Here is a 10,135-nt window from a genome sequence, read left to right on the forward strand (position 1 = left end):
AGAGAGAGAGAGAGAGAGAGTTTATTTTTCCCTATAAGTGGGACCATGTTATAAGTATTGTTCTTCTTTAAAAAAAAATTGTGATTTTAGTGAAAGTTTACAGAGCAAATTGGTTTTCTATTCAACTGATCATAAACATTTTGTTTCATGACATTCAATGCAGTCCTCACAATGTAAGAGTGCTCTTCCCACTTCCTCTCTGTGTTTACCATTTCCATTCATCCTTCTCCCCTATCCCTGCCTTCTGAGCTTTTTCCCTGGTCAAATGTTCTTTTGATCTTTTATGGTTCATTGTTCTAAGGAGTGCTATCTCCTTGCTCTTACTGTTCATCCCATAGGCTTGTCTATTGTTTAACTGAAAGCTGAGCCAAGAAGACAGTTCAGCTCCAGACTTGAAGGGTGACTGAGGGTCATAGTCTTGGAGGGTTCCACTGATCTCCATGCAACCACTAAGTCTGATCTTTTTTTTATGATTTTGATTTTTTTTTTTTTTTTTGCTGGTGATTTTATGTGTTTTATTATTTTTTGTTAAACTTGGGCCATTTTGTTATTTTTCTTTTCTTCTCACTTTTTGATTTTGTATTCTGGTTTATGTAAGAAATTTTTCTAATTAGGTGCCTTGGTAAACCAGCAGCCAAACATCCAGTTGCTGACTAAAAGGCTAAGCCCTGCACTCCCCAGCCGCTCCATGGAAGAGACATGTAGCATCCTGCCTCTGCAAATATTCACAAACTTGGAAAAACCATATGGCAGTTCTACTCTTCCCCACAGTGTCACTATGAGTCAAAATCAACACAGTGGCAGTGGGCTTGTTATCCTCTCCTTAGAACCATAAGAGGACACTTTTATTCCTGTTTTTTTTTTTTTTTTTTTTTCCTTTTCCCCACAGTGGTGATTCATGAGTTCTGGATACTTGATGTCTGAAATTCAACACACATGTGGGGGTGGCAGTAAGCTGGTCACAGAAGCTGAAGTAAGTTGTAGGGCTTAACTTTTCAGTGATGTAGGTGGAGGGGGCAGTCTCTACCTTTCCCACCAAGCCACCCCTAAATAGGTTTCTCCCACAGTGTCCTGTTGTGGACATGAAGCTAGTATCTTTACTGTTTATTATCTATCTTCTGAAGTATTTTTCTTGCTGTGCTTCTATTGAAGTTTCTCCCAGTCCTAATGCTCATCCATCTCAGGCTTCAGCAATATTCAATACTATGTTTTCACAGCACCACAGTTTCTCTTCACCCCCCTCCTTGTGTGGCTCATGAACTCCCATGACCAATCTGCACCACCTTAAAAAATTAGGCTATAGTTTCCTCAGATTAGCTCCATTTCTATGTTCTTTGCTTGAAATGCTGCCCAGTCCCAAATTGGTGTGATGAGTGACTGCACCAAATATTACCAGGTAAGTTCTCCTAGTTCTAGGTCATTCTACTTTTCCTGTCACTTGCTTCTGGACTCACCCTGACTCTTCAATACCTCAGCTGCTCTCTGGAGTTGTGAGATCTCAATCTGTGCCTGTTTTTATTCATTGTTAAGTGGGTTAGTTGCTGGAGGAGTAAATGGGAGTGTCCACTCATTTTGCCATCTTACCTCTATCAATAGTTTATTTTTTTTATATATAATTTTTTTCCATTAAATATATGCTTAGAAAAGTATCAATGATTATAACTGATATCAGTTAACAAGTGTTTCGTTTATTCTTGGTTTTTCAATTTTTTTATATGGGCTTTGGTACTGTAGTTTCTAAAGCATTTGACTGCTAACCAGAAGGGTGGCAGTTCAAATGCACCAGCCATTCCCCAGAAGGAAGATGGGGCAATCTACTTGCATAGTGATACTGCCTCGGAAACCCAAGGAGCGGTCACTATGAGTCAGATCCAACTTGACAGCAGAGAGTTTGGTTTGTTTTTTATAGCCATCTGGAAATTTGGGGGGGGGTGTATTCTGTAACATAAGTTTTAACTTAAATTTTCTTCTAAAACTATCAATTTTCTCAATATTTTCCATAAATAATACATCTCTTTCTTCTAGTTTTTTGATTTCCCTAATAATATATATGGAGTCCAGCTGGCGCAATGGTTAAGTGCTAGACTGCTAATCAAAAGGTTGGCATTTTAAATCATCAGCCACTCTACAGGAGAAAGATATGGCAGTCTGCTTCCATAAAGATTAGACCCTTGGAAATCCTATTGGGCAGTTCCACTCTGTCTTATCCCATTACTATCAGCTGGCATCAACTCAAAGGCAATGGATTCATAATATAAAAGTACTGAAATCTATACACACTATCAAAAAAAAAAAAAAAATTCACTGCCATTGAGTTGGTTTTTCCTCATACCAACCCCTCCTTGGATTGCCAAGGCAGTATCTCTATAGAAGTAGATTGTGCAGTCTTTCTTCTGAGGAGTGGCTGGTAGGTTTGAATCACCAGCCTTCTGGTTAGCAGTCAAATGCCTTAGGCTTCTTTAAAAATATTTTTCCATTCATCTCAGCTTTGATTCTTTTTCTAGTAACATATGATTTCATATTTCTCTAGATTTACAACATATTTTAATATATTTAATGCATATCTAGAAAAACTCACATTAAAATGTATGGTGAAACAAAGTTACTTCCTTTACAAAAAAATTCACAAATTCAAGCATTTACCGAACCCAGAGTATGTACATGGTGCTGTGATTTGAGTATATTCATTGCATGCCTATTGTGAGACATGTCCCTTTGTATTAGTTATCTGCAAAGGCAGTGCCACTCATTTAATGCAGGCTGTTATTATTTCTCAGTAATAACCTCCTGATAAATCTTTTTGTTTACAGTTTTCTTCCCAAACCCTAATTTGGCTATTTATTCTTACCCATTGCTCCCATAGAAATCTATCAAAAATTCAAATCATATTCTTTTCACCCCTTTTCAATTAATCTCATCATATCTACAAGATAATGTATATTTATCATATGTTATGTACCACTGGCTACATCTAAGCCTTACTGCCTAACATTTATCATCTTGCTTTTAATACTTCAGAAGGATATAGTTTATCATTTACATGAGAGTCCTTCATAACACTGATTATTTATTAATGTTTTTTCCTCTCCCTATTTATCTTGTAAGTCTTACTTTAATTTTGCCTTCTCCAGCAAACCTACCATTATCTTGCCCACCTGACACTCTTCTTCAATTGGTTTTATTGTTCTACAGTGCCATTTGTCCCTGTGTACATATCCATAAACAAACTTGTCAGTTTACCATAACAGAATGTGTGTATGTTCCTCAGAGTGTCTTGTTTTCTCAATATGCAATTTTTTTGTTGTTACTTGCCATCAAGTTGATTTCAACTCATAGTAACTCCATGTGTGTAGAATAGAACTGCTCCATAGTGTTGTCAAGGCTCTGATCTTTCAGAAAAAAATCATCAGTCCAGTCTTCTGAGGAACCTCTGGGTGAGTCTGAACTGCCAACTTTCAGGTAGTAATCAAGCACTTGACCATTTCTGTTACCCAAGTATCCCCAGTATGTAAAGGAAGTATACAATTAATATTAGATGAAATAAGTTTATCAATAAAATATTAAGGAACTTATCCCCAAATTTTATTCTAGAGCTTTTATTACCTTGAACTCATATTTCATTGTCACATTTCCCAATCCACTGGTTGTGTCTTTGCTTTATCGTAGCTTTGAGATATGGACACTTCAGCATACAGAATCACTTGAGGTTATTTAGTCTATTTGGACTAGACTCTAGAAGAAATAAAAGATGATCTGATTTAGGCTGCTGTAACAAATCTATATGAATTTATGAACAGCAACATTGATTTTGGGTTCATTGTCTGTGTCAATTTTGATTGTGCAGGAGAGTTATGGTCATGATAGCATTAAGTGAAATTCTAACTTACTATCTGTGCCCATGATTTCATAGGCATGGATACAAAGGAAAGGCAAAGAAAACATTAAATATTCATGTCTCGGTACAGAAGGAAGGAAAATCACTTTGATTCATATTTGGGTGGAGAAAGAAAGTCCTTTGATCTTCCTGGAATTAGAAATAAGAATACAGTTTAACATGCAGTCTACTGTTGGTTATTTTCTCCAGATCACCACATGTTCAATGCCTTCATTCCACTCCTAATTTCTATGTAGAGATTTTAAAAACTAAGATAGAGAGAAGAAATTTGGAGTGCTAAGCTAAAGCTTAAAGATGCTGGTCACATTACATAAATGTGTGAAGCAAGAGTATGCAAAAGATTAAGAGAGTTGATAGGAGATTGCCTGTTCTTCTTAAAGCATAAACGAAGTGGGAGCTATTCAGTAAGAAGCAGTAACTATACTTAGTTTCCTAGCTATTTAGATAAAGAGGCTATAGAGATCACACACATAATTGATTTTCATTATTCATACATTCCATATTGGAAAGTTTTCTTGGCATTAACTAAAATTTACTTGTGCCCACAAAATCAGTACTTACGGTGCGTATGTTGTCATTTATGGACATATGCACAGTGCAAAAATATCTGAGTGTATTTAGTATCATATACTCTGCATTTTTGTGTTTTTTCTTGGTGATTTCACTATTTAATATGACCCTGAAATGTAGTGCTGGAATACTGTCTAGTGTGTGTAAGCCAAAGAAGGCTATGATGTGCCTTATGAAGAAAACATATATATATATATATATATACACATCGAAAAAACATATATATATATATATATATATATACATCTTGATTTTTAAACATTGGCAAAAGATTTTAAACAACAAAAGTGCATTTTAGTTAAATATATTTTGGTTTAAAGAAATCATATCAGCAAAATATATTCATCCCAGATGCAACCAGCGGCTACATATATCAAGATAATTTCTTATTTGTTACATAAAAAAATCTCCAGTGGCTAAAACTGATTGTCTGTATGTCTATCTATCTATCACATATTTATCATCTGTTTTGGTTATCTAGTGCAGCTATAACAGAAAAATACCATAAATGGAGGCTTTAACAAATAGCAATTCATTCTTTTACAGTTTAGTAGGCTAGAGTCCAAGTTCAAAGTGCCAGCTGTAGGGGCTGGGTGAAGCCCTTAGACTTTGGCTTCAGCTCTGTCTCTTGCTCCTTGCCCACTAGAGCTGGAGGCATCTCTTGACTTGGGCAACTGCTGGCTACTGAAGCTGCCAAACCCAAGGTTGACAAGTAAAATGAAACTATCCAACAAAACAGTCCAAACACCATGGTAGGCAACTAATTCAAGCCCATTGATAGTCCCAAGATTGGCAGACAACATGTCAGGCCACTGAGATGAAGACTTGGCCAAGTGCAGGAACCAGATGTGCCAAAATCTAGAGACATTTCTCAAAGCTTCTTCTTATTTATTGGAAGTAAACCACATCTGTAAGGCAGCTACTCAGCTGCTCACAGTAGAATGCACCATGGAGTTGATTACCACTATCATCACAGGGAATAACTACATCTAGCTGCCCAGCTACTCAAAATCAGGCACAGCCAAGTTGACATGCAACATTAACTACCACACCGTCTATCATCTATCTATCTAATCTAGTCATACTCAACTGTGGTAAACAATCTATGGCTGCTTGGAAATGCAAAAACCCCTGGATTTGTGGTAAGAATTGTATATTTCCATGACATAAATCCCAAATGTTAATGTACATACAAATTACCTGGGTATCTGACTCAATAAATCTACAATAAATCTCTGGATTTCTGACAAGTCCCAGATAATTTTTTTTAACTTAAATGTTAGATGAAGTTAGACATTGTATACATTTTTGGTAATAGAATTTTGCTTATTTCTTTCTATTTTATTTCAAATTGTAAAATATACAAACTGAAAAAAACTTAGCAAACTATATTGTGTACTCTGGAGGGTAAATTTATTTTCTAATGTAGTGCCTTGTGTGTTTTCAACATTGAAGCCAAAGAGCAACAAATAAGCCCTTTAGGATAATATTTTAGCACCTAAGTAAACTTACTTTTAAAGAATATTACCATATTTATGTTTTTTTTCCCCCAGTTATTTATTTAAGCTCAATTCTTTAAGCATTTCTGAATAGTTTTTGTCTGTAACTATTATACTTACAGTCTTCACTTATCATGTGAGTATGGCAGTTTATAGCACAATTTTATAAACCTATTCAGATATTTGATTATTTTAACAAGGGGCTTTATGGTACATTTAAATTGCCTCATGAGGTTCCCTCTAAGCCTTTTATTCATTCACTTTAAGTTACATATTGTTTAGGTATCTGATGTGTTCTCTTTCATTCTTAGTTTGGGGACAAATGACCCTGACAATCTTATTGCTATGCCATGTTACTCAGTACATTCTTTAGTTGTTGTCAGGTTCCTTAACCACATTGGTAGATGCATGTTTGGCTGTTACATTTCTTAACAGTAGTATCAGGTTTTTAGATTTGACACTCAAACCTTAGTAGTTAACTTTTCCAGTTTAAAAAAAAAAAAAATCAGTAATACCAGACTAAGTTAAGCAATATTCCACAAGAACTTTAATATTGGGCCAATTTCTATTGTGGAAGATTGAATATTAGTTATCTACCAATCTACCTACCTAGCTTTCTACCTGATTATCTATTCATATTCACCTGTAGGAAACAATCTATTCATGTTGAAAATGTAAATATTGTGGGATCTATGGTCAGAATCTTATATATCCATCACATCAGACCATCCCAAATTTTGATACACATACAAATTTCCTGACTCACTACAAAATTACTCACTCAGTAATTCTTTCCAAAAGACCAATGATAGTACTAAATATGAAGAAACAAATAGAGAAGTAACCAGTGTTCAGCGAGTAATTGTACCCTTCTGTCTGTCACACTTCCCAAAATTTATTTCTAAAAAGTCTAGAATTCCTTATGGGTATCTGATTGTCCCAAAGTTTGTTATAAAATATTTCATATCTACCAATATTTTATTAATCTTGTGTGTGTACCATCCACATTCAATTGATCCCTATGTATTATAAATTGAACTTCAATAACACTTCTTATGCTTGTCTTTTTTTTATTCCATTCAAACATTCTGTTTTCTGAGTTTATTTTCTTATATTTTGTGGCCTTAAAAGTCAGGATCACAGTGTTTGGAGCAACTTACAACTGATCATTCTTCCTCCACCATTTCTAATTCTGTGCTTCTAAGAAAAATACTTCACCTACTACCACTTTCAGGAATCCTTAAAATTTAAGTCAAAGCCCCATCATTCTCATTATCAGAAACCTAAAATAACACCCCTGTGATAGTTGGAGCTGTGTGTCAACTTGTCTGGACCACAATTCTGTGTGGTTTAAGCAATTGTGATGTAAGTTATTCCCATGATGGGATCAGATGTATATGTTTTGAACAGTCACTCAATTGAAAAGAAGTTTCCCTAGTGGTGTAGCTTGCTTCCAATATATATATGGACATCCTGGGAAAAGAGACACTTGTCTGTTGATCAGAATCTTGTTGTGCTGCCTACAACTGTCTGTGAGCAAACAATTCACCATTTGGCCTGGTGATCTTGGACTCACCATTTGTTGGAGTCAACAGCCATTATGCTCCTGCGGATCTCCAGCTCATCAGCCCCTACAGCTGTGTGAGTGTGTGAGTCTGGAAAAGCCTCCAGCTTGACATTTGATCCAAGAATTTGGGACTTGCCAGCTTCTATAAGTACGTGAGCCATTTTCCTAAGATAAAGTTCTCTCTCTCTCTCTCTCTCTCTCTCTCTCTCTCTCTCGGTTTTACTGGTTTTGCTTCTCTAGAGAACCCAGTCTAACACATTTGGTACCAGGAGTGGTTCTAGAGAGACTAAATTATAAGAATGGGCTTCCTAAATTGCTTCTCACCAATTCTATTTTGGTTTTCCAATTTGATTAATCATAAAGGCACTGGTAACCCTGCATCCATTAGTAAAGAGGGCCTGCTAATCTGGGGCATGACGTGGCAACATTAATATGTAAAATAGCACCACTAATAGATCAAGTACTTTTGAGAACTGAGGCTCTGGGTGACTGCATATTTGATAATTTTCTGCAACTTTGTCAGCATGAGGAGTATACAGAAGCTGGTTGGTTGGTCCTACTTACACTAGACTAAGTGGTAAAAGAGCAAGATGAGTTCAGAGCTGCTGAGTCACAGCTTAAGTGCCAGATAAAAGGCCTCAAACTTTCCAGTTGTGCTCTGTAAGAAAGCCTTATTTTTTCCAGGAACAGAGTTAATATTGCCAAAAACCAAACCCAGAATCTTATTATAAGGGTGGCTGAATTACAATGCTGATTAAATTGCCAACCCAGAATGGTGTCTGAAGTTAAAGTGAGGACATTGATTGGGAAAAAATGGGATCCTGAAACCTGGAATGGGGACATATGGGCAGATAGTCAGGAAGATCAGGATATGGAGCCCGTATAATTCTGTTGAATCCTCCCAACTGAAGGGAGTACTATGAAACCATTATCCCTTCCACCTTAGTTTGATAGGATTACCCCAACTGTTCCTGCTGGGTCATTGCCTGAGGCAGAGGCCATGGAAGACATTTCTGATTGTTCTCAGGAACTTCTTCAACCACCCATTATTGTAGCTAGACCTATAACTAAAATTAAGTCCAAGTGAGCCCCAAAAGGTGAAATACAAAGTGTGACTGAGGAGGTGGTACACTACACTCGAAAGGACCTACTTGATTTTGCTAACTTGTACAGACAGACCAGGAGAATATGCATGGGAATGGCTACTGTGGGTGTGGGATAATGGTGCAAGGAATGTAACATTGGATCAGTCTGAGTTTATTGATTTAGGCCCACTAAGTATGGAATCTTCATTGAATGTTTCAGCTTGAGAGGTTAGGGAAGGATGTAACAATTTATTTGGTTGGCTTACTGAAGCAGAAATTATGCAGTGGCCTACCTTAAGTCAAGTTGAAGTACCAGACCTTCCTTGGCATAATGTACAAGAACGTATCCAGAAGCTTAGGGAAATGGGCTGGTTAGAATGAATTTATCAGATTAGACCGCTGCTGTTGTTGTTGTTTTTGTTAGGTGCTGTTGAGTCATTTCCGACTCATAGCAACCCCATACACAGCAGAACAAAAATCTGCCCTATCCCACGCCAGCTTCACGATCCCTGCTATCCTTGAGCCCATTATAGTAGCCACCATGTCAATCCATCTCATTGAAGGCCTCCCCCTCTTTCGACGACCCTCCACCCTACCAAGCATGACATTCTTCTCCAAGGAGTGGTCCCTTCTGACAACATGAACAAAATAGCTGAGACGAAGTCTGGCCATTCTCATTTCCAAGGAGCGTTTTGGCTGCACCTCCTCCAGGACAGATCTGTTAGTTCTTTTAATAGTCCATGGTACTTTCAGCATTCTTCACCAGAACCACAACTCAAAAGCATCAACTCTTCTTCAGTCTTCCTTACTCACTGTCTGCTCTCACATGCATATGAGGTGACTGGAAATATCATGGCTTGTGTCAGGCACACCTTAGCCCTCAAGGAGATATCTGTGCTCCTCAGCACTTGAAACAGTTCCTTTGTGGTTGACTTTCCCAATGCTACATGTCGCCTAATGTCCTGACTGCTGCTTCCATTGGCATCGATTTTAGAACCAAGCAATGTGAACTCTTTGACAACCTCAATCTTCTCTCCATTTATTTAACTGATGCTGCTCATCAGTTCAGTTGTGAGGACTTTTGTTTTCTTTATATTTGGACATAATCCATACTGCAGACTGTATTCTTCAACCTTCATCAGTAAGTGCCTCTAGTCATCCTCACTTTCAGCAAGCAAAGTTGTATCATCTGCATATCTCAGGTTGTTAATGATTCTTCCTTCAATCCTGATGCCATGTTTTTCTTCATATAGTCCAGCTTCTCAGATTATTTGATTATTTGCTCATCATATAGATTGAATAAGTGTGGGGAAATTATACATGCCTGACACACTTCCTTCTTGATTTTAAAACATGTAGCATCCTCTTGTTCTATTAGAACGATAGCCTCCTGGTCAAAGTACAGATTCCTCATGACTACAATCAAGTGTTTGGGAATTCCCATTCTTCTCAGTGTTATCCATAATTTGTCATGATCCACACAATCAAATGCCTTTGCATAGTCAATAAAACACAAGTA

This window comes from Orycteropus afer, unplaced genomic scaffold (assembly GCF_000298275.1).
Source record: "Orycteropus afer afer isolate SDZICR_OR568_19922 unplaced genomic scaffold, OryAfe1.0 scaffold00521, whole genome shotgun sequence".
NCBI classification, from domain to species: Eukaryota; Metazoa; Chordata; class Mammalia; order Tubulidentata; family Orycteropodidae; genus Orycteropus; species Orycteropus afer.